The 23,999-nt window shown below is 38.7% G+C and overlaps 1 pseudogene; it reads right to left on the reverse strand.

Moving 5' to 3' along the window:
• Positions 1 to 21,329: 21,329 nt before the first annotated feature.
• On the reverse strand, positions 21,330 to 21,650 carry LOC102436228 (annotated as a pseudogene).
• Between the last annotated feature and the right edge of the window lie 2,349 nt (positions 21,651 to 23,999).

Consider the following 23,999-nt stretch of genomic DNA (forward strand, 5'->3'; position numbering starts at 1 on the left):
TGGACTTAATAAATACTGAAGTGACAAATGTTAATGGATTGGAAAAAATGAATGACTTATAACCCTGGTTCAGTCAACATTTAGGCCAGAGACAAGCTCCATACTCTGCCTCTTGTCCCACTTCCTAAATTTTTTTCTGTTTTTTAAAAACATGTTTTTACTGATTTCATAAAGAGGAAGGGAGAGGGAGAGAGAGAGAGAGAAACATCAAAGATGAGAGAGAATCATCGATCGACTGCCTCCTGCACACCCCCAACTGGGGATTGAGCCTGAAACCCAAGCATGTGCCCTGACTGGGAATCGAACTGTGACCTCCTGGTTCATGGGTCAATACTGAAGCACTGAACCACACCAGCCAGGCCTATTTCCTAGTTTTGAAATAGCATCTCTGTCCTTCTTCAGCACTCCCTGAACTCATGGAGATTAATGGAAAAGAACAAACACAACAGCATCCTTTTCATAAAACAAAGTGAAACAAAAAAACACACACAACAACCAAGTATATCATTTCTTCCACTAGCAGAAATAATTCCCACAGCTTAAAGAGCAGTTGGTGATATTTAGAAGAATTAGTAAATGAATTCTCATTAATCAACATTGGTTAGTTTCACAATGAGAAAAGAGAAAACATTTATTTTAAAAGTCCATAATAATTCTGTTTTGAGAAAAATCGGGGCCAGTTTCAAACCTACCCAGTTACCATGCCCTTTTATAAATAAAGTTGGTGATTTTTTCCAGGTATATTTGCTCATCCTGTAATAATTCAACAAATCCAGGCCTATTTTTGTCCTCTGAACATTACCAGGTTCTATATAGAAAGACAAAGTTTTTACATCAGTCTCCATAATTCAGGAGAAAGTGTTAGAATCCATAGGCATAAACCAAATATAATCTTTGCTTCTGTATCCTCCTCTCTGCTAATGATCTTTTTTACATGTGATGTCAACCATACCCAAAAGGCAAAAATGCAAGTGGAGGTGAGATTCAGTCCTCCGCTGAGCTTAGCTGCATTTCTCATGGATTAGCAGATCTGTGAGATATAAAATGAACAAGAATTGATCCTATCCTTTTTAATGATGGCTTTGCTGCTGTGGCAAAGAAGATAAATGGTGACTTCAGACTATGATTAACCCCAAATGAACTGTTTCAGTCACTGCCCAGACAAGCAGAGAAAGTCTGCTCAGGTGGAAGTATGAGACAATTTACAGAGTGAAAAGGGGCTCTTTACAGAGCAGCGTTAAGGGAAATTCCAGGGGACAAGGAGCACCCAGAGACTAGCCACAGTGGAAGCTATTACCATCCTGAGACCTGAAGAGGCAGGGGCGAGAATGGTCCTAAAGAATTCCATCGAGAGCTGGAGGCATAGAGAAGAGCCACCTGTAGTTGAGGGATATGGAGGCTTCTTGGCCAAGGCAGCACAAAGCAGGGAGCAAATAGAGGAAGAATGCCCTATCCTTTTGCTCCTGCCCTTTGATCTCCTGCCATAGCTTCCCATTGGCTTATTCCAACCAGCAGCTAGTGGTTAAGGAAGTCTGGCCAATGCAGGGGTAGAGGTCATAAAGGACTTCTGTCTCCCCAGTCCAGGCAAATATCAATACAGAGAAAGTGAAGAACGGGTAGACAGGAGGGACTAATGGAGAATGACCAGCAGATGAGCCACAATATGAAACGATTGTCCATAGCCTCCTTGTCTGCCATAGCCAACCAACCATACTAGTATACCTTTCTCTAACTCTCTTCTGCATGTTTCTATATTCTCCAAGTAAAGGAGAACAAATTAACAAGCAATTGTATTTTCTAAGCCTTTAGACATGCGCAGGAGAATGATTGGCCATCTATAAGAAATCTATTTGCCTGAAATTTTGAAAAAATCTTTTTGTTTTTAATTTCCTATGTGTTTCCTGGGTACCACAAGGAAGTAATAATATTTTAATCTTGTATAATTTTACTAGCATTTCTATATCTTAAACAACTGAATTTCCTCTAATATATAACATTCTGTTCTGGATTTCCTCCTTAATATATCCCTTCGTTATAGCCAAGCCCAGAGGTGACGGATTTACTTCATTAATGAGCCTCAGTTCTGTGCAAGGTAGTCAATAGCAGGGCTGGACTTGCCAACAGAATCCATGGGTTTGGGTCCTTGATCTCTCACTTTTAATACTTGATTGATCTTGATCATATGCAAGCCTCCTAACCTCTCCAAGGCTTCAGTTTCATCATTTGTAAAATGATGGAGTTGAACTGCATTGATGGTAAGGTTCCTTTTAACTCTGAGACTCTGTGCCTCTGTGCTTCTTAAACTCAAGCAACTGAAAGTGTTGCATTGCAGAAAGAATATATTACAGACTTAATAGTGCCTGGTATGGGACATGGAGGGAGAGATCCAATAGTGAGAATCAATACTCACTAATATAGAACAGGAGATGGAAAGTGCTGAGAGCAGTCAATCAAGGGCTAATGCACAGCAGACTTCTTGGCCAAGGCTAAAGACTGAAAGAAAAATGAAGCATGTGGAGGGAGGGCCAAGGGGTAGTATCAAGATAAGGCTCCCTTTAGGAATAGCTGCTCATAGAAGCAAGAAATCACTTATAAATCATGGCAACTTTTAGTTTTTCTTGTTTGCAATGGTTGCAGGTTTGTCTGTTATTGTTAGCTGTTAACTAGAAGTTGGCATATTGCTCCCCAGGCTCTGAGTATAGTTCTGATATTCAGTATCTAAGTGAAACAGGCTTGGTCTATCATGTGGCTCAGCCATGGCCAAGAATTCTGAACCGCATAGCGTAAACTTGGTATGTGGTTTGTTTGGATCTGGTTTTTCCTGCTTCTCTCTGCAACAGCTATTGGGACTGTTAATAGGAATTATGTACCAGGAAATGCCTAGTGAATTTACTAATAGGGAAACCACCTATGTGTGGTGATAAAAAAAATTATTACTGTTGATACTATTATCTATTGCATACAAGGCAAGATGATATTGGACAATATATTAGAAAGAAACTATTACTCTGATTATCAAAAAAATGTTCCTGTCTCTTTCCATGACAAGGGACCATACACATTTTAAATTTGATGATGAGGAGCCTCTCAAACCCTTTAAAACAGTATAAAAATAAGGAAAAATATCAATTATTCATACTATTTGTTGTCAGTCTGTCCCTGTGCATACAGTTAAATTCCTCTCTCTATTGGTAACTCAAGTACACATCCTAGAAACCAGGCCAGGTCACTGAGTTCTCTAATCTGACGTGTTGGGAACAGTGGGCAGCCAGCTGGGGGCATAAACAGCAGACCTTTGGTGGTCTCTTCTCCTAGGCACTGTCCCCTTAGTAAACCTGCAGTAGGAACAAGATTGCTTTATATTCTGTTTCTTCACCTACATTGCAAATGATAACACTATTCAATAAAGAACCCAGTGGTCATCCTTGGAGGAGGGAAAAGTAAGTAGCTAGTATTTTTCATGGCTGAAGGGAAAACCAGGGAGAGAGCATTTCCCAGATCACAGAGGCCACTGCTGGAGAACACAATTAACACCCAGCACTTGGCCTTGTGCAGGCCACCTTGCAAGCCTGCGGCCTTGAGTTGTTATCAGGGCAGATACATCAATCCCCAGCTCTCTTTGGAGGCTGCCCCATGCTTCAGGAAGGGCCTTCCGAATTCCTTTGAAGATGAATAAGTAAACATTGCTTAATTCCAGCCCTTTGTCCTCAGTGGTTATTTTTTTCTTCCTTTTGAGTTGGTTCATTGAGAAACCAGGTCAGAAATAGCACACAAGCCTCATGATACTCTTTGTTAGAAGATGTAGGTGATATTGTTTTATGTAGTTCTGCAATCTTTGCCCAGGGCTGAAAGTAGCTTCTTGATAATTGAGTCTTCCAGATGACTCAGATTCATTATAACACTGGCTAGGCCTTAAGCATGAGCTGGTTCTGATTTGAACTTAGAATTGTGGCTTTTCAGTTCACGACCTCGGGAACAGATATTACTTACAAAAGCCCACTGTAAGGTTTTATTTTGTTTTGTTCTGTTTCAGAGGCTAAGCATCAGCTTTTACCCACCAGATTTTCAAACTTTTCGGGAGATCCCAAATAATAACACAATCTCTATAGCTGAATGAGTTCAGGGAAGTTTTATTTTTTTAAGTGGAATAAAATATATTTTCTCCCTTTAAGGATCATACAAGAAGTCTTCTGATAGTGACTATCTTTAATGATCATTTGTGTAGCTATATTTAAGGTATTTGCAAGCTGATAATGAAAGTCAGCCTTATTCATTTATATTTATATTTTATACATATTTCTATGGTGCTTTTTTCTGAATTTATAGAAGGCCTTTACATAGTTTAGATGATCCTAACACTATCCATATGAGATATGTGGATAAAGATGAAGATGAAGGGGAAAGAGACTCTCTACTTTTAACCATATAACCATAGTCAAAACCAAGAAGAAGGCATGAGAGAGACAGACACAGAGAAACACAGATAGGGATTTCCCACCAGTTTAAGCCCTTCCTGAAATTTTCCCAGGTAAGTCTAAATCTCTATTTTTCCCTCTGCCGCCACTCACTACCATTTTAGTTTGTCAGAATTTTCTTCTTCCCTGGCCCTGTCCCAAGGCCCTTTCCTGATCCCCTCTGTAATAAAGCCCCAGAGAACTGGATTTTGTAACAAAACTTATCTTATTCTATTTTGTACAATGCTTATGTGTGTCTTCCTTGGGTGCAGAACTGTATAATTCCTCTGTTTTACCCACAGAGCACTTGGCATCTGGTCATAGTAGATGCTAAATATCTATTTGTTAAATGAGTCAAAGGCAATTTTAATTTCCAAATTGATATTTTCCTGTAGGAAAATCTGCAAACAAAACATTTTGCTAATCTTGCTTTTTGTTATCTAATCAGTTGTCAGTTTTCAGTCTTCTTTCCTGTGTTTCTTGAATCCATTGTCCTTTCTCTGCCATTGTTCACTTGGGATAGCTTGTAGGTTCTAATCTCTTTTTATCCCTCACTCTGCCCTCCTCTTTTGTTTCTACTCACTGCTTCCACTCTTGTTCACATACAGTCTTCTGTGTAAAACAGAAAACCAACAAGCAAATCCAGTTGACCCTTGAACAACACAGAGTGGAACTGCATGGGCCCCTTTACCCATGATTTTTTAAAATAAATATAAATAAAGTTGGCCCTCCATATCCTCAGGTTTCGCATCCATGAATTCAAGAAGCTTTGATACAAAAACAATATTTTCAGTCCACAGTTGGGAATCTGGGAAGGCAAAGGACACTGTTCTAGGCCATTTTATATGAAGGACTCAAGCATCCATGGATTGTGGTATCTGTGGGGTCCTGGAACCAGTCCCCTATGGATACTGAAGGACAATTTGAGTCAAAAGTCGTAAATGGATTTTTCACTTCCAGGGAGGGTGGAAGACCCTAACCCCAACATTGTTCAAAGTTCACTGTACACCCAAAGTCAATACCCAGTGTTCTTCATCACCAACTATACTACAAACTCTCTCAACATATGGCAGCCTTATTTCCCATGTACTGGTTAGTATAAAATTTGTATACTAGCCTAACTGGACTTTGGGTTGGTTCTAGAAGATTCTTAACCCCACTATCAATGTCCTCTTGCTCATTCAGTCTACCTAGAATAGCCATACCTCCAGACTGCCACCTGAACTATTGTGATCTCACTTGTCTTTTTAGCTCTAGCCCAGAGATACAATCTTCCATTAAATCTTTATTTTCTCTCCACCCCTAACTGACATGAACTCTCCTTGTTGGAGATTTCTCTGTCTCTCCATTATTTGGATTCTTTTCTAATCAGGAGTGATGTTTGACTCATTTTGGTATAATACAGCACCTGGCAAAATGCCTTGCACATAATAGGTTTCAATAAATATTTGTTTGAGTTGAGTCTCTTAAAATTCATTCATACTTATCCATAAAGGGCAAAAGACTCTATTTGGTACTTCTCTAATTCTCAATATCCTCTTTCAATTCCACTTTATTTCTCACTCTCAGAATTTAAATGTCACTTTACAATTCCCCAAATAAAATGAACTTCTTCCATTGCTTTCCATCTTCACCTCCTTTCTCTGTCATTTACATTTTTTCTTTCGCCTCTCTTCTGCTCTTTTCTTCAGTTTACTCCCAACTCTGAGGAAACCAGTGCATCACTTAGAATATTGGATGTCAGTTCAGATGATCTCAAAGATTTCTTTTAGTTCCATTAGCCAATGGTTTAACATTTCATACTTGGGAATCCAAATTATTACAGACTTAACACTTGTGTTCTGATGAGCCTTTCATATTTTAACTTAATTGTAATAAAAAGCAGTGTAGAGATCTTTAGGGCCCCGGAAGGGAGAGTGCAGTAATTCACTAGGTGGTGTAGCACCCAATCTGGGAAGGACTTCTGCTAAGGGAGGAGATTCAGATGTGTTTCTAGCTGCACAGCACAATTGCAGCCTGGGAAACTGCATTGTCTGGATGCTCAAGGAAAGGCAGGCTGACCTGTCCTTTTTGCTTCCAGCATGCCTTTGGGGAATGTTTCATATTTTTATCCAGTTGTTCAATAACAATGTTGCCAGTTCCCAAAGTACCTACTAGTAAAGGTGCAATGCCTCAGAAATATAAATTAAATGAGAGAATTTTGAAAGAACTATGTATTTGTCAAACTTAACTGTTGCCTAGTCTTCAGTTCTACCACAGGACAGAGTAATAGGGAAAGTGTGGAGCGGGCAGAAAAGTTAGTGCTGATAACCAAGGAGATGCTTTTGAAGCACTTTCCAGATGTAATTAGACATGAATAAGGAAATGAGAAGCAATACTAATTGGAGCCGCATTCTTCCACAGAATATTCAGGATGGGGCAAAAGTAGGTTTACAATGATTTGTATGGAAAATAATATAATAATTAATAAAAATACAGGAATAAACTCTGTGTTATCCATACTCACAACTGTAAACCTATTTTTATGTGGCAGCAACAAGGGTAAAAAATGCATATAAAATCAACAAAATAAGAATAAATCACACATGTCAAATATTTGCAAAATGATGAAAATAAATTGTTGAAGAAATAATAGAAGTTATCTCCATTGCTATTAATCATTATTATGTGTCATATAATTATAAATATTACTTGTTATACAATAAAATGCATGTTTATATTATATCACTATTATTAGTTGAATTAATCTGTTCTTAGGAACCCATTATGAGTAATAAGTGATTGCATTGTTAAATACATCTCTTAGTAATAATTCGGTAACAAGGAATATTTCCTGTCTTCATGTCTCCGACCCATTATTGATCTGTGGGATATGCAGTTAGTGTACATGAGAATGACACAGCCAGCCAACTGGAAGCTGGGTTTTCTTTAATATGCAGTCCTGTCCCCAGTGCTTTGTTGTTCTGCAAAAGGAACTTTATTTTCTTTTTTCTATGAAGCATATCATAATATATTTGTTTCATAAATCCTCTTACCATCCTTATCAAGCACATAGAGGACATATTTTCATTTCTCCTACCTGGATGGATAGGCTGACAGACAGAGCAGAAGCGGTGGGGAGCCACTCATGATGTCAGACAGACCTGCCTGTGAGTCTTTCGTTGTCACTGACTTGCCATGAGACCTTGAGCAACAAAAAAATATACATAATATCAATCTGAAAAGATGGTTGTGAGGAACTAATGAGAATATATATCTGTACAGATAGCACATTCACAGTCACCACCCCCCCACACACACACCCCAACATCAATTGCACATGCATGCTTTGTGTAACAGCTGGCACATTGAAGCATCCATTGAAATGTGGGTGTATTTTCATCATTTGAAGCACCTTATGGCTCTTAGTTTTTGATGATGCAGCCATACTGCTCATTGCATCCCCTTAGATGTCGGGAGCCAAGTGCTGAGCTCCAGCACCCGCTAGCCTGTCACGGGAAACTGGACATAATTTATATCTCATGACCTCTAGATGCTTGTGCTGTGGTCAAGATGTGATAAAGAAAGTTACGGGGCAGCCTTCTTTTTGCCCTTCTACTTAAACACAAAGCGATTTTCAACTAGTTCATTCCCTTACCTTTCGTTTTGAAGGGGATAAAAAATCAAAACACTTAGCCATGTCTGGCATGCAATGAGCTATCAATAAATATCATCATTATCTCCTTGATGGCCTGGGCTCTAAATACTTCATCCCCAGGAAAGAGCAGACACATAGGTAGGGTTTATTTTTTTCCATTTTATAACTACTATTACCACAGCTACACCATTACATATTTTTAAACTTATTTTTTTGAAATAATGTAAAATTTACAGAAGAATTGCAAGAATAGAGCAAAGAATATCCCATTATACCCTTCACCAATAATATATATGTAAATATATATATTGTATATTTACATATTATATACATAATACATATTATGTATATAATATGTAAATATACAGTATATATGTATGTGTATATATATATATGTATATATATGTGTACATACAATCTATATATGACATTTTACCCCAAATGCTTTGGCATATTTTTCTTAAGAACAAAGACATTCTCGGTGCAATGATCAAATCCAGGATCTATATAATACTAGTTTCTATATGCTGTCTATATGAGAATTTCACTAATTCTCCCTAATTAGGTTATTATAGTATTTTATTTTCCCTGATCCAAAATAGGCTCATTTGCTGCATTTAGTTTCCTGTCTCATTCCCCTCCTTCCTGGATTTATCTCCTTGTTCTAGGAGACATGCGAGAGTGTGGTGCAAAAATCAGTGAAGACAAAGCTTTTATTTTTAATGAGGAACAGCATATTTTTATAAAATAGAATAGATTCTTTACAAGAACTATTAATTTTCTTTGATTCTACCAAAAATCCCTCCCCGCTCCCCCCCCCCAAAAAAAAAAATCTAAGGGCCTTTAATCTCACCTCTCTAGTTTCATCAAGACCACTTAAGAAGGTCATTTACCATGAAACAGCCACAGGTCTGGGCCTACTTTAACCTGTGCTATTTTCCAGCATGCTTTGAGTATAAACTAAGTCCCTGCAAAGTTCCTGAGTGGGATCCGTGTCTAGCCCTGAAATGGTTAAAAGGTCTGGGCAGAACTACGTATTGTACAATTCCATTTATATGAAGTAAAACAGATTAGCGGTTGCCTGAGGCTACGGGGTGGAAACTGGTATTGATTGCAAACAGGCATGGGGGATCTTTTTGTGATGATAAAGATGTTCGAAAATTGGGTTGTGATGAGTATTGTGCAACTCTGTAAATTTACTAATAGCATTAAATCATATACTTAAAACAGGTAGGCTTTATGCTATGTAAATTATACCTTACGAAAGCTAGAGAAAGGAAGGGTGGAATGAAGGAAGGAGGGAGAAAGAAAGAGAGGGAGGGAAAAAGAAAGGTAGGTCCCAGAAAAAAAAACCTCTGGACCAAGAAATCTTATCTGTAGAGCAATTTAGGCAAATTTCAGGGATGGGGCCTCCCAGATAAAGGCAACAGAAGACATCAGTTCCCTGTGGTTGCTCTTACCTGTGCCTTGTTTGGAGTGATGAACAATGCTTGTCAGTTATTGAAACCTTGTCAGTACCTAGAAAACGTTTCTGTCCTCCCTACTAGAAGCCTGATCCTACACTGTTACCCTATATAAAAATCCTGCCTAAATTCATGAGTGCGGGCTCAAGAAACCGTGCTAAAAATTAAAGAGAAGTAGTTCTACAAATGTTTTGAAACTTTTGAAGAAAAAGCAAAACCAATAGAAGTTGCTAAACCTGTGTTCCTGACAATGTCTGTTTGTATGAAAATGGTCAAAGCAAACAGGTCTACATCCATATCAGCATAATGCCAAAATGGTGGTATCTTGGAATAAAGAGCATCATGCAAGCTTCATTGCAGAAAAACTCTAAATGTTGAGAGTGTTTATGCCTCAATGACCTCAAAATTATTTTGGTGCTTTAAATTAGGTAAGCTCTCCAAGCATCCCTTCTGTGGCCCGAATACCTACCTCCTGTAAAAGGCATGCAGAAAACTTCAGTGAAGCAACAAGGCTGTAACAGTGGGGGAAATGATTGATTTCACTTGAATACCGCCAACAACAAAAAATGTTTAAAAACAGTTTCACGGCTCAACTTTCTCCTTGCTTTTTTTTTTCTCCTTTCTCTTATAGTTGGAATGTATTTTATCGTCTGTCAGTTTTGCCCTATGATATGTCCTCTTAAATTGGATCTGTAAGCCCTTCATAAAGTTTAATAAATCTTCAGCATTTCACCCTAAGGAAATTATATTAAAAACCTTCAAATGTGAAGTTGGGCCCGCAGACACACAGCGCTGGGAATTTTATCACCATAATCAGCGTGTAATGAAAGCCTCTGTCGCTGTTCCTTCCCAATCATAATCTGCTTGTCTTTATGAAAAAAGGGGGGTTTGTCTGGGTTCATCTGCAAGCTTTAATTGGAAGATGTCTTCATTTCATTCCAGCCTACTGGGATAATAACTCAGCCCCGTGTTTAAACACAGGCCCTTGCCTCTGATATTTTTTCATTTAGTAAAGCATGTCTCTTTAAATGATTTAGCAAATCATCTTGAATGCCAAGCCCGGGTGATTGGCAGCTCATTGCTGGTGCACCATTTGCATGACATTTGTTCTTCAGCTAAGAAAGCTGCCACAGGTAAACAAGCAGGCCCTGTACTGACTCCCTTTGAGTCCCTTCCTGTTTATTTTCTCATAATCAAATGACATTTATGGAGAGGCAAATGCAGCTGCAGATATATGAGGAAAATGCAATCAGGCTAAACATGATGACTTCATTCAGGTGATATTTTGATTAAGGAAAGGATATTTTTATGACATGGGGGCTTTTTTTATTGAGGAATCAGGCAAATTCCCTTTTGTGTAGCGAACTCTTTGTATTTAATCTATATTTTAATGTAAAGGCTGGACTCAAATAATTGGTTGACTGGACATTCGCTGATGAGGGTTTCATTAAAACGGGGGAAAGCATCAAGCGGGAGCCACATGACAGCCTTCTTTGTCCCATTCGGAAGAAAATAGCCTCTTTTCCCTCCAAAGGAAAAAAGAAAGAAAGAAAGGAAACAAGGCAATCTAATATAAAGTTATTTTATGGCATCAGTGAGGGTAGCTTTTCCTAAAGGAGATTTCAGAGGGTGGGGGGAATTATTTTATAGTTAAACATTTTATACGTGTTTCCTCGCTCATCGTCCTTCCAAGGGACATGGGTAATAACAAATCTGTTGTGGTGGATTTGTTTGTTTGTTTGTTTGTTTTTACATTTTCTTATAAAAATTTTTAATAGTAACATAAAATCTCTCTAGTTGATGTGGTTGAGGAGAGAGAAAAGAGCAGGCTGCCTGTCAGCAGGCTTGCTGGAAATGCAGGCGGACATAGGACTTACAGAAAGGTAGGCTTTATTTCTGGAAAATGTTTCTCTCAGCTTCTCTTAGAGTTGGATGCTGAGGACAGGAGCCAGCTGTCATTTCAGCTCTATTATAAGGATTTTTTTTCACAATCAGCTGCTAAATCCTTCTTATGGGGTATCAAAGACAACCAGAGGCCACCCAATTTGTTATGAGCTAAAAAATCACTCTAGGAAATGTATTATCTTTTTCCATCACTTCTACATCAGAAAAGAATGTGAAACATGATTATCTTAAGGATGAAAAGTAATTATAATAAGCCGCCCAAATTTCATTTTATTATTATTATTATTATTATTATTATTATTATTTATCATTGTGATTTCAGGTTCCTATTCTGGATAGTTTCTCTCTCATTCTCTCTCTCATGATTCTTGAATGGCAAGGAATGATTCATCCAACAGCTCCCCAGTTCATCATGACTGAAAGGAAAATGCTGCTCCAATACAATTCTTAGCAATGGACACTCCAGCTATTCTGGGGCTGGCTGAGAGAGCAAGCTATAAGAGCCCAAGAAGTAAAAATAGAAAAGCTAGCAACAAGTTGGAGAAGGAGATATAACTGGAATGAAAAGAAAGGTATCCTATGGTTATAGTCTGCACTGGTCTTTATACTTGGGCACACAAAAAATACTCCTTTCAGCATCATTTTCTAACCTGAAGGTCAATTATCTTAATAACAACAACAACATTTATATAGTTCTTTATCACATTTGAAATGTTTTTTCATCTATAATAATAAAGGCATAATATACTAATTAGACTGGACAGCCAAATGACCTTCCGGACATCATTCTGGATGTCCTTCCAGGTGAAGCTGCAGCAGTGAGGGCTGAGGCAGAGGTGGTTAGGGGCGATCAGGCAGGCAGGCAGGCGAGTGGTTAGGGGCAATCAGGCATGCAGACAGGTGAACAGTTAGGAGTGATCAGGCAGGCAGGCAAGTGAGCAATTAGGAGCCAGTGGTCCTGGATTGCGAGAGGGTGCAGGCCGGGCTGAGGGAACCCCCCTCCTATACACTAATTTCATGCACCAGGCCTCTAGTTTGATATAATAATGTCTATCTGGTATAAGCTCTATATTAAGAGGATACTGAGTGTTTAATAACTGAAGAAGTTTTAGCAGGAACCTGGTCCTTTTGATGCAGATGAAAGAAATTATTTTTCCATTGTATGCTCGGTGTGGAGCACTGTCCCATGGAACTATTCGTGTCCCGGTACTGGGTTGTGTGTATAGGGGAATGGGGGGTATTCACAGTCCTCTCCTTACTGGAGATAACTCATAATTAAAAATGTCTTTTATTCTCTTGTTTGTTTTACTCTAAAAATCAAGAAACCTAAATACCTTGCAAGAAATCTGATTCAGATCAGATGATGAAAATAATGTAATGATTGTAAGATGTCGACCAAATTTCGTGAAAGCAGGGTGACCTTAAGGGCTTTCTGAGGAATTTGTAGAAAGTGCTAGTGAAGGATAATTCTAACCGCATTTGCCTAATTTAAGGAGACATGCACTACACACATGCACACACACACACACACACACACACTTATATAGAAGAAGGGTGTGCTTAATATAAGGAATTGGCTCACATGATTATGGGGACTTGGAAAGTCCAAAATCTGTAGAGGGGTTGGCAGGCTGGGAGCCCAGGAAAGCCAGTGCCACAGATGAAGTTCATGACAATCTGCTGGAGAATTCTCTTTTGCTTGAGGGAAGCTGGTTTTCTTGTTCTATTGAGTCCTTCAACTGATTGGATGAGGCCCATCCACATTATGGAGGCCAGTCTCCCCTTTTAAATTTCATCCTGAAATACCATCACAGGAACACTTAAAATAATGTTTGGCCAAATACCTGGATATACTGTGGCCTGGTCAAGTTGACACATAAAATTAACCATCAAACCCTCTTAAACTTATCTTTGCTAGGAGGAAGCGGAGAAAGAGAAAGAGAGCTGCATAGAGAGATGGTAGAGATAGCGATAGCAGTATAATCCACATCATTTGGGATTTGAGCTGAGTTGCCAGTGTATGAATGACCAAACTACAAAAATGACCAAACCAGGGCCAAGGTGCCTAATGCTCTGATCCAGAAAATGCATGTCAGCTCCCTCAAAGAGGTTTTTCTCTGTTCCTCACGGGGTAGGCAATTTTCATAGGAATGTGGCATTCTCTCTATCACTGCTTCAAACAGAGAAGTTAGCATTTAGGAAATGCCTGTAACTTATCCCCATGTAACTGGAAATACTTTCAGATTCCTGAGGCCTTTAGCAGGGCAATAAATAATGGTTTAACAGCACTAGCCAGTATGGTTCAGTGGATAGAGCATCGGCCTGCAGACCAAAGGTTCTGGGTTCAATTCCAGTCAAGGGCATGTACCTTGGTTGCCAGCTCTTCCCCAGTCCTGGTCAGGGCTCCTCCCTGGCCCTGGTCAGGGCTCATGCAGGAGGCAACCAATCGATGTGTTCCTCTCACAATGATGTTCCTCTGTCTTTCTCTCTTCCACACTCCCTAAAAATCCATGGAAAAATATCTTCCAGTAAGGATTAACACCCTCCCTCCCCGAAATAATATTTTAACATTCTCACCTTGAAGAGAAATTGGTACAAACACTGAGACCCCAATAGAACTAACTACATTCGGTCCTTCCATGTCTGAAGGTGGTAAGCACGGACAACGATAGATGAGGTTTTCTCAACTGATTGTTTAGGCCATATTCCAAGAATTTGAGACTGGATAATCCTCTTTTCCCATTACTGCCAAGGTACTCAGTTATATTTAACATTCTAGATGAGGCAAAATTCAACCGATATAAACATTGAGGATTTCTTTTGCATGAAGTATGCTCAGATCATTAAAAATTTGGAATTGAATCAAAACAAGGAACCATTTGATTTTTTATTATTTCCTCACACTGTAAAAAAAACTTTTTCTCATCAGTATCCTTATGCAAAAAGTAAAACTTCTGACTTAGCTGAGTTCATTTTTTATTTTCATGCTTTTTACATAAAAAATCATTTGGTCTGATATTGAACTGAATTACATTTATTTTGTATATATTGCCCACTGCTTTTTGTATTTATATTGTGCAGCAAAAAAAACAAAATGGAGCAAATGTGTGGCATGATGGAAATACCAGTGTTAATTCTAAGCTCCTTTTAAGTGTGTGAGTGTAGGTGTGGCAACCAGAGAAGATGAAGTTTCTGAAAGTCTGTGACACTTGTGAATTTAAAGACTACATTGTTGGTGCTGCTCTGAAAGTAAAACTTGGACATTGGCTAATGCATACACTCACCAGCACAGAAACGGTGTCCTCACATGGACAACAAACTGCTCGTTGCAGTGAAAACGCGTATGCGGGCCACGGTCCACATGCATAAATACAGGTATAAATACAGAGAAGAGCTAAATCCACATCTTGTTATCTGTTCCTGCCAACTTCTAAATAGCAGGTTTTACCCTGCTATTATAGATGAATATTTTAATACAAATAAGAAATTTGCCTTTTTCTCTTTCACTGCTCTTATTGAGGCCAGAGAGAATTTTCTCCCAGAAATGTCTGTTAAGCTCAGACAGTTGAACAAATTTTGCGTTAGGAATGGCAATAAAGCAGTATAAAGAATAAAATAAAAAATCCCAATACATCATCCACATGTCTTTCTCCCAGGAGGATCCTGAGATTTTCCTGATAAAGGAAAAGTAAAATTTCTTCCTGCCTCCCTAGTGAAAGAATTAAGAATCTGTTTTGGAACCTTCTAATAATTGTTTTCTGGAAAGTAGATTTAAGGAGCTTATCCTCTAGTGACTTAATCCTATGAGATAATTGTAAAAGGGAGATTGTCGTGTCAGATATGAAAGGAGTATTGCAGGTTTACTGAAGAAGCATTCTGTCTTACTTTCATGCTTCTACGTATGTCCCATCAGGGTCCTTTGCAACATGGGTGAATCTTGGTTTGTACATTAAAAATAAAAAAATTATAATTTCTCCATTTTTTCATGTCAGACAGATCCCTTTTGAAATAAAGTAGATGAAGCTATATGAAACATGCATTTTTTTCCTGTGTCCATCGCTTATGCAGTTTGATTAATAACCACTATCAGGTATTCCCTTGCCCCTCTAAAAGTCAAAAGTCAGTTTGCTAAGGAATTGAAACTGTTAAATTAAATTTTTTAAAATAAATTTTTATTGATTACAGCGAGGAAGGGAGAGGGAGAGAAAGATAGAAACATCAATGATGAGAGAGAATCATTGATCGGCTGCGTCCTGCACACCCCCTACTGAGGATGGAGCCCACAACCCGGACATGTGTCCTTGACCAGAATTGAACCAAGGACCCTTCAATTTGCTGGCCAATGCTCTATCCACTGAGCCAACCATCTAGGGCTAATTTTTTTTTAAAGTGTCTTTAAGATCCATATACAAAGAAAAATTTAACCTCTGGTTAAAATGATTGTATCAAATAAGGCAATAACAAAGCAATCTCACCAATCAATGAGACGGTCAGGCTACCATTTTCTGAGGGTAAGGAAGCAGATGACCATACATGGAATAACACCAGGAACCTTTTCTCTTCCCTTTCCCCTTGAAAAAGACACACATCTCCTGCAATTGGAGGAAGAGAACAGGAAGCCAAACTGGCAACTGCAGGATGAAAACTCGCCTGCCTGGCATGTTCAATGCTGTTGTTCTTCATGGGTTTTTTTTTTTTTCTGTCCAGAGGCAAACCTAAGCCAAGAATTTCATCTTGACTTTTCTTTGAGTAGATCTGGCATGCGTTTCCTGGCTTGCAGGTGCCTTCCTAAATGTGAGAATCAGGTATAAGTTGGATTTTCATGATTTATCACATCAGCACTGACTATATCCACTAAAATGAATCCAGGAGGATATGATGGGGGAAAGTTTTTAAACTATATTGGTCATTTTCAAATTGTGCTCCAACACACCCTAGGAATTCCATGGAAAGTTCTTAAAAGCCACTATAAAAAGCAAAGGGGCAGTTAGTAGACTAAGGGCCAAGCCCTGCCTCACTCTGGACCACATTCATTTCCAACAGAAAAGTTCCAGTGTTATTGGATTTTACTTATCCAGATGCCACATAAGATTTCATTCGAAGAAAAAGAGTCTATGGAAACAAAGCTCTAAAAAATAAGCCCTGTAAACAATTTGTATTTTCTTCAAACTCAAAAGAAGTCTGACTGGCTCTTGATGGCTCAGGACATATGAAATACCCATGATATATGTGTCAGGTAGCAATGTTTATTCCTTACCCTGGGTGTCTTTCATTCCTTTGTTGGGTCCCTATTGGTTCAAGGTATTGGGAGTAGGGAGAAGACTTTTTTCCCAAACCTTGGCTGGTTATCAGAATCACCTGGGAATTTGGTAAAATGCAAAGACCAGACCCACCTCTTCAACCAGTCTATTCCTCTGTGTTCTTTATTATCCCTCCAGATAATGCTGTTACACACCGAAGTTTGGGAACAACTTGGCTAGAAGACCTTTGCTTATTACTGTTTTAAAATGCAATATCCCCCTTTTGGTTTGGTCTGAAGAAACAATATCATCATTTTTAAACCTTAGGAATGGGAAGAAACCTAGAAAACAATATCTATGAGAAACCATGAGACATATTTATAATATAGACAATCTGATACAGCATGGCTTAAGCAAATATTAAATCAAAGTTCTCTAAGAAAGCAACATATTCCAGCTACATTATTGCCTTGTGCTGACTCGTTGATTCATTTAGTACACATTTAATGATGAATGAAAGAGAAATAAACCAATAATTACAGGACAATAAGATAAGTGATTAAAGGAAATAGAGTGTGTGAGGGTGATAAACCCTCTAAGGTTACCTCTGTATTTCAAGAAATGCTCACAGTGGAGGAACATTTATACTGAGTCCTAATGCTCAAATTTACTTTGTAACTTTGCCAGCATCAGAAAATTCAAAGTATATAGTTATTCTTTGTTTTATATTAAACTATCATAATGAGGTTTTGGAAACAAAACTTAGCGTTTCCCTTTTTAATTGGATTTTTCTATACTTTTTATAATGACTCAAACATGTTTGATATCTTGAATGGGAAGCACATAGATAATCATATTTCAAAATCACTATTGTTCCTCTGATTTCTGTTTCAGAATTGCTCTAGTTCCAATTATGGGTCACATTCTTTTCTGAATGAAATCAGGAATTTTTAATGTCCAACTGTTATTATTAAAAACAGATTTGCTTCAAAGTAGTCTTAGATCTGAGAGGTCCTTTGACAACCTGGCACCCTTATTACTTAATAAAATGTCCATGTCAATCCCCCTTCACCTCATCTCACTCTACCATCCGGCCCAGACCCCACATCTCCCTTACATTCTTAGGGACTGCAGATCTAAAATGTGTCACTCCAGCCTAACAATGCATTTCAATTGAATTGAAGAAGAATTAGGTAGAAAAGTTTAGGGCCAAGACTAAAATCATCCTTAGGATTTCCTCTCCTCTGGTATAAAGAGTTTCTCTTACTACAATGCAGGAAATGAATTTGGAATATATAATGTAATGAAGCATGCCACAGAGCACAATAAATTAGTTTCTACATAAAAATTAAACATATGTTTCAGCAGAGTGAATAAACCATTGGACTTGAAATCAAAAGACCAATCAATATTTAGATCCCTGTTCTGCTATTTATTATACATTACCTTAAGCAAGTAACTAAGTCTCTTTAGCATTGTTTCCTTATCTGTAAAAACATGCATAACTATTCTTCCATTACAGATATTGGAAAAATCAAATTAAATAAATTATGGGAAAGCACCTAGGATTGTAGCTAGCAGCTACATAAATTAAAAGCCTCATAAATTATTATCAACATTAAATTTATTTTTTTCAAAATGTCTTTTGTTGCTAGGATAATATAGAGTAAATTAGATTTTTTCCAAAACTCATATGGTAACTGGGCAGTATTACTTTCATTTATTTATTATGGAGAATGAAACATAAATGGTTTTTTTATTCAACAAATATTAATTGAGGGTCTGTTATGTGGTAAGAATAAGTCTAAATGCTCAAGATTCATCAGTGAATACAAAAGACAAAAGCTCCTCCATCATGGAACTTGTATTCTAGTGAACAACCTTGTGTTTTCCTTTTTGGTCTTCCTCAAAGCTCATCTCCAGTGCATACAACATACATATACACACACATCCCATATACTTTGTGACTATATTGTTTTCTCTTGCTTTTGCAAAAAAAAAATCCACGTACAAGGTTGCCATATAAGACAATGCACATGGATTATGATGTAAATGGTGGCTTTGGAGTTGTCCAGTTTAGTGGTATATGTAAATAAACATGAAAGGAAATCTCTTCTTTATAGCTAACTTCTAGCCTGAATTTCAGCCTCTATCAGGATTGTCTGGGGAAGACAGGCTCTTCATGGAATAACCAATGAAAAATTAATATTTAAAATTATTTTGTTAATGCCCTAAGCTACATAAAAAGTTGCCTTTGTACTCAAAGAAATTGCCTTAGATCTTACAGATAAGATAGCCTCTTTGGAATATAACCTAGTCCTAGACTGAGAATATTTTTATGATACTAGATCACTGAGGAGTGCTTTCATTAGAAAGAAGTTGCGGGGAGGGAGGGTTGTCTTGGAGAATGATACTTGGATAAAAAAAATCACATAGAGTCACTCTTTTCTTTTTGGGAAGTAGATGACTATAAAACAAAGGCATTAAAGTCTGTTTTGTTTACCCTCACAAAAGCTCAAGTGACCATGTACTTTATTCCTGCAAACTCCTCCCTTTATAGAACATGGAAAGAGAGGCCATATGAACTGTGGGCTCATAGGGATCATTTAAGGACTAGAGTGTTGTTCCTAGAATCACATATCCAACAGTTGGCTATTGGGTGCATTTTAAGTGTGGTAGAAGTAGATGAAATACTAAAATGTGACATATCGGGTGAGCATAGCAGAGCTTTAACAATAGTATCAGTACCTGAAGTTGAGCCAAAGAGCAGGACAACTATGGATGATTCACACTTCTGGAGTTCCTCAGGGCAAGCAGTAAATGAATGTTTCCCTTGTACTAGATAGAGCCATGCATGAGTGATGGCTGTTAGAGTTGGAAAAACTGGGCATGTTCTCCTCTTTCCAAAGCTGATGCAGATCTGGTGGATAGCAAATGAATCAAAACATTATCTGTAACCTTGACCTTGACTAAGGTGCAACTGTGTGATGTAATGTTTGAGCAACTTTTATTTTACTCCCACTCTATTCCTAACTCTACTTCATTGGGCTAGTTTATCTTGATCCTGGGTGAAAACTCAATCCCCAACTGGTCAACTTTTCCTGCACAGTTTTGGAAATACTTTTAACACTGGTGAAAATTTCCAAAAAAAAATCTTGAGAACTTTAGATAAGGGTAAAGAAGAGGATTGAATGAAACATAGTGGCTAGCCAATAGGAATCAAAGTTTCCATGAGTAATTGGCCACATACCTAAATACCCTTAGGGGCATTCCAGTGTCATCTTGATTTCATGTGTATACCTGCTTTCATTCAGAGACAAGGGTTCAGGTTAAACCATATTATTGATAAACCCAGAATGCTTCCTAGGCTGAGCCAAGCCACATAAGAGTTTGACATAGACACAACCATAATAGGACCATTGTTTCTTTATCATTGGGAACTTTTTCATGCCATCCACGTATTGTGATTATGAGGGCCAAAGACAATTTCTTCTTACATGACAGGTTATTTCTTCATCTCAGAGCTGATGATTGAAATTTCTATAACAAGAAGTATTCATTTGTTCCATAGTTAGAGAAAAGGTTTACTTGATACATCAACATGTTTACTCAAACACACCCTAAATGTTAAATATCAGATAATTTCCTAAGAATGCATTTGGGAGTGAATGTAAGACACCTAAAGGTGTAGTAGAGAGTAAAGAAAGTGACATATAGAGAAATATTGGCCTGGGGGAGCTGAACAAAACTTTCTCTACCCCAGAGTTGTGCTTACAACTCCATCTACTAAGGGGAATTATGAGGGCGAAGCTTTCCGAAACCATTTTTGGTCACTGAATTACAAAATGCACACCTTGGCAATCAAAAATATCATGTTGTGAAGTTTAGATTCTTTGGCATCATAAAGACGGTAGACGTCTTTATTCAGTCTAACACTCTTTGAAATATTTCCCGAGCATATAACTTTTAAACTGCTAGACTCCGCTATCACCGTCTTCTCACACTTTAGAGAGTTAGTCTTGTCAAAACTGGACTTCAGGGATTCCAAGTCAGTGAAATGATTTCTGGAATACAAGGAAGATGTTAATGACTGGTGGAGGTTTTGTTTCAGTTGGTCACCCTGAAATCCAAAAAATCCAAAGCATTCACTTTCCTCTGACCAGTTCTTTTTTTTTTAATTTAAAAAATGTTTTTAATTATTTTTAGAAAGAGTGGAAGGGAGAGGGAGAAAAACACTGACGAGTGAGAGAGCAACATCATCGATTGGCTGCCTCCTGCATGCCCCACTCTGGAGATTGAGCCAACACCCAGAAATCCAACTGATGACCTCTTGTTTCCTGGGTCAATGCTCAACCGCTGAGCCATACTGGCTGGGCTGCATTCATTTCTTTAGGGAATGTGGTAAACCTCAGATTACAAAACCAAGGCCAAAATAACTTTGCAGAATTAGAATGTGTTCAAGAAACCCGTCACTTTAACTGGCTCAGACTTCAACACGGAGCATTTGTGTTCCTCCAAATGCTCTTCAGCTCAGGAAGCCTACACTCGTCCAACATGGGGAAAGAGAATAAATACTCTTGCCTCTGCTCTCAGTTACTGGGGAGGAAGTTTCTCTCTACACTGATCAACACTAATTCTTTTTAGCTGCTATTTTTCCTTCTCCTTTCCTTGGTTTCCCCTTTCCATGAAGTTTCTTCAGACTTCTCTGCTCATCCTTGAAGTCCTGATGCTCATCTCTGTAGAGGCCATAAAAACACAGTATCCCCATGAGCACAAAATAAGTGTTGTGATTTGGATACCAGTCATATGTCTCCTTCCTCTTAGCCAAAGGCTGCTCACTAAACAGTTTCACCACTTTCATGGATTTGGAATCAGTAGGCCTGGCAACTTCACCAAGTAGCCAGGCACTCAGATGAGTCAGGCACAAGGCATATTCTGAAAGTGAAGACATTTCTGGGGCAGCAAGGAGGAAGAGCCCCGAGTGGTGACCTTCCTCTTCCACATGCCCTTCTACCAGAAGCCTGACCAGTTCTTTGGATTACAACTTGGTATTATGTCCCTTAAATAACTCTGAATTCTTTTTCTTATAATGAAAAAGAACTGCTATTCTTAATTACAATATATTGTAATTAATGACTATTAATACATAATAAAATAACTATAATTCTTAATTACTATATTCCTAGTAGACCTGACAAATTCAGCATATTTCCAATGTTTTAATCTAAAAGGAAGAATATCATAATATATATATATATATATATATATATATATATATATATATATATTTCAGAGAGGAAGAGAGAGGGAAAGAGAAATAGAAACATCAATGATGAGAGAGAATTATCAATCGGTTGCCTCCTGCACACCCCTCTTTCACCACTGGGGATCAAGGCCTCAACCCTGGCATGTGCCCTGACTGAGAATTGAATTCTGGTTCATAGGTCAATGCTCAACCACTGAGCCACACTGGTCAGGCAAAAGGGAGAATATCATCTTAAGAAATTCTTTTCTGCTTTTCTGTTGCTTGGTTTTGTCATAAATGTGGTATTATTATTAAAGATTCTTTATAAAGAATATTTTTGGAGAATTGACTCAGACATTTATTTGATAGTGTATGATTAAAGAGAGAGCAGAAGTCTTAGTACAAATGAGTTAAATGCTTCAAAATTGCTGGTTTTATAAAGATGTTTATTTCTGGTAGATGGTACATCTAATCTGTCAGGTAAATAGCCAGAAAATGGTGCTGATGGCTGAAGGATGGGCAAGGATATCACATCTCCGTACTGAATTTGATTTCCTCGTGGAGAGCCAGGACATGGTGTGGATGCTCCCCGGCAACACCATGATAAAAATTCTAACAACTGGCTACACTTGAGCAGCCACTATTGAGTAAAGGAAACTAGGGAGAGTTCATGAAAGATACACGTATCAGTCTAAAAGCAGTACATTGTTTACCTCATTCCTTCTCTGAGCTACTGCTTTTCCCCATAATTTCAAACCGATTTTGCTCTACACTTATCCCTTCTGGCCAGCACTCAAAAGTGACCTATCTCAGACACACACACTTCCATGAAAATGTGTGTTCCTATGTTGGAGATGATCCAGCTCAGAAGTTACTGAAAACCCTCAACTGTCTCATCCTCATCATAGTCATACTCTAGAAATAATGTAAGAAAGGCACTTATATACTAGTATTTTAAAACTCTGCTTTGAGATTTAAAAATACCTAGAATTCTGGCTTCTGTTGAAAACCTTTCAGTTTTGGCCATGTTGGGCCAGTATTCCCACCTTGGAACAATCAAGTGGAGAGGAGCAAGGCTTGTGTATCTTACACTGAGCTCTTTGGTTTTCTGTAGTCAGTGGTTCTCCAGCTAGGGCTGACGGCTGTTTGCAGGCTGGTCAAGCCCCCAAGCAGGGACCCTCACCCCTTGAGGGTGTGGCCAGCCTGGGAGAGGGGCTGATGGCTGTTTTCAGGCTGGCCACAGCCCCTTCAGGGTGGGGGTCCCCCCTGGGGTGCCTGGCCAGCCTGGGTGAGGGGGTGAGGGCCATTTTCAGGCTAGCCACACCCCCTTCAGGGTGGGGGGGTCCTGCTGGGGTGCCTGGCCAGCCTGGGTGAGGGGCTGATGGCTGTTTACAGGCTGGCCACGGCCCCCAGCCACCCAAGCTCCCAGTGGAGGCTGGCTGGAAGCAGGTATCTGGGATTTATTTATCTTCTATAATTGAAACTTTGTCCAGCCACCCAAGCTCCCAGTGGAGGCTGGCTGGAAGCAGGTATCTGGGATTTATTTATCTTCTATAATTGAAACTTTGTTTCCTTTAGTGGAGGCCACAGCCAGCCAGGGCAGGCGGGAAGCTTGGCTTCCTCCATCGCCAGGGCAACTAAGCCTCCTGCTTGCTCCAGCTCCGTGGCTGCCGGCCGCCATCTTGGTTGGGTTAATTTGCATATTGTCACTCTGATTGGCTGGTGGGCATGGCTCGGGGTGTAGCAAAGGTACAGTCAATTTGCATGTTTTTCTTTTATTAGATTAGATCATATCATATTTGATGATCTGCTATCAGAAGTCAGTTGTAAGCAACAGGAATCAGAGGATCCCGTGAACATCTCTACATAGAGTTCTTGGTTGTTTTCATGGCACTGTTTGATATAACCACCTTCACTGATAATATTAATTTCCTCAACTCACTCTTTTCCGTCATCTGGTAATCAATCAATTAGGCATTAATATAAACAGCAACAAACCATGATACTTACCAATCAATCTAATCAAATAAGCATGATCTCTGTATGTTTGGAACA

Source organism: Myotis lucifugus, unplaced genomic scaffold (assembly GCF_000147115.1).
Source record: "Myotis lucifugus unplaced genomic scaffold, Myoluc2.0 scaffold_31, whole genome shotgun sequence".
Taxonomy (NCBI): domain Eukaryota; kingdom Metazoa; phylum Chordata; class Mammalia; order Chiroptera; family Vespertilionidae; genus Myotis; species Myotis lucifugus.